General features: G+C 50.3%; 1 long non-coding RNA gene across 1 annotated transcript in view; it reads right to left on the bottom strand.

Moving 5' to 3' along the window:
- Window positions 1-2,058, bottom strand: part of LOC139031449 (uncharacterized) — a 71,444-nt gene that overhangs the window by 4,677 nt on the left and 64,709 nt on the right. The window contains exon 3 of the long non-coding RNA XR_011483940.1: window positions 4-113. This is a non-coding gene — a long non-coding RNA (uncharacterized lncRNA). The remainder of the gene's footprint in view (window positions 1-3; window positions 114-2,058) is intronic.

Here is a 2,058-nt window from a genome sequence, read left to right as displayed (position 1 = left end):
TACCAGTGCCGATATCCTTCGCCAAAGATTTCTGACTTGACTGGTCTGGGATGGGGAGGCATGTGGATGTTTTAGGAAGTCCCCCGTGAGTCCGATGTACGGCCTGGGGTTGCCTGGATAAAGGAGAAAGCGAGCGAACTGCTGAGTGCCAGGCATGAGAGTAATAATGCTGATGAATATCAAACACCTACTGAGGCAGGTACCGTTCTCATTGCTTTATGTGGATCATCTCACTTTACTCTCAGGACATACAATCCCCATTTTCCAGATGAGGACACTGCGTCTTAGAGAGAGTTAGTCAGTGCTCAAGGTCCCCCCAGCTGGTGGATGTAGGAGCCAGGTTTTAACACAGTGCACTAAGGTGAAAGCTCCATCCATCAGGTAGCAGAGCAGTTGGCCGAGCAGAGAAGTGGGGAAAAAAGTGAAGAAAATGGGGGGGGACAGTAATAGGAGCTGGAGGGGAAGTCAGGGGAGCATCTCCAGCCCTCTAGAGGGTGGGATAGGCTCCTTTTTCCTAAGAGACCACCATAGGGTGGCAGTGACCAGCAACCCGCATCCAGGGGCCCCAGCCTGGGCCCTGACACAAGAAGCAGACCAGTCATAGATCTTTGCCCAGCAATTTGCTCCTGGCCTCCCTCCACAATCTGAGGCCCCTTCCCTTCTGTAGGGTATTTTTAAATTTTCTTGGTTGAGTCACATGGCACATGGGATCTTAGTTCCCCAACCAGGACTCAAACTCACAGCCCCTGTTGAGGAAGCATGGAATTTTAACTCCTGGACTACCAGGGAAGTCCCTTTAGGGTATTTTTTAAAGCCCAAGAAAACCTACTTGGCACCATCTCTCTGGGGACCAGCCTGGCCTGGCTGTAAGTTTATTCCTTCATTCAACAAGTATTTGTTGAGCATCTTTTTGAGCCAGTGCATTCCTATACCAGGGTACAGCAATGAAGGAGACAAAATTTCTGCCTTCATGGAGTTTATGTTCTTATTCAACAAAACAAGTACATATTAATAAAATGTAGAACATAATAGATGTAACGAGTGACAAACCATCCAGACTTGCCTAGTTTTAAAACTGAAAACCTTAAGTCTCAGGAAACCTCTCAGTTCCAGGCAAACTAGGATGGTTAGTCATTCTGGTGAGAGAACAAAAGGAGTAAGGAAAGGATCGGGGGGGACCGGGATGCATGTGTGTCCATTTTCAAAGGAAAATCAAGGGAGGCTTCACTGAGAAGTCAGTGTCTGAAAAACAAACTCAAGGAAAGAAGAAAATGTGAGCAGCACACAGGTAGCGGGGGGAGAGCATTCTAGGTGGAGGGAACAGCAAGTGCAAAGGTCCTGTGGTGAGAGCCTGCCTGGTGCTTGCAGAGAACAGTGGGGAGGTCAGTGTGGCCGGAGCGGAGTGGGCAGGAAGGCGATCAGAGCAGAAGGCGTCAGGTCATCACTAAAGTGAGGGTCAGGTCGGGGAGCAGGGCTGAATAAGATGAGGAGTCTTGAGGGGAATATGATTTGTTTTAACGGACTCTGTCCTGCTGCTTGCTGAAATAGACTGAAAGGGATGAAGGCAGAAGCAGGTGAGAGGCAGTCACAGTTGTATCAGTGAGAGGGGACATGGCTTATGTTAGGGTTGGAACAGGAAAAGTGGGGAGAAGGGATCGAATTCTGGGTTCATTTTGAAGGTAGAGTGGAAACTCACCAACACAGTGACTGTGGTGGGAGAGAGAGGGACCCAGAGGTGACTCTATGGCCTCTGACCTGAGGGCCGTAGTGGGGTGGAGTGGCCACTGAGATGAGGAGGCCTCGGGAGGGGCAGGTTGGGGCGTGCACAAGTTACCGGCCAGCAGTCAGGCATCTGAGCCCAGGCACTGGGTCTGAGCTGGGGGTGTAACATGAGAGCGGACATCCATAGATGGGATTTAAAGAGTGTGTGAAACAGAAGGAAGGGGTCCACGGACTGAGCCCCGGGCACCCCAGGTGTTAGCACCCTGACGTCCTGACTGCACACACATTCTAACCCTTTTACCTGCAGTGACAATTCTGAGAATTTACCTCAAGGAG

The sequence above is a fragment of the Odocoileus virginianus genome, chromosome 27 (genome assembly GCF_023699985.2).
Source record: "Odocoileus virginianus isolate 20LAN1187 ecotype Illinois chromosome 27, Ovbor_1.2, whole genome shotgun sequence".
Lineage (NCBI taxonomy): Eukaryota > Metazoa > Chordata > Mammalia > Artiodactyla > Cervidae > Odocoileus > Odocoileus virginianus.
Note: the sequence above shows the minus strand (reverse complement) of the source record. Positions and strands in the feature narration are given on the sequence as shown.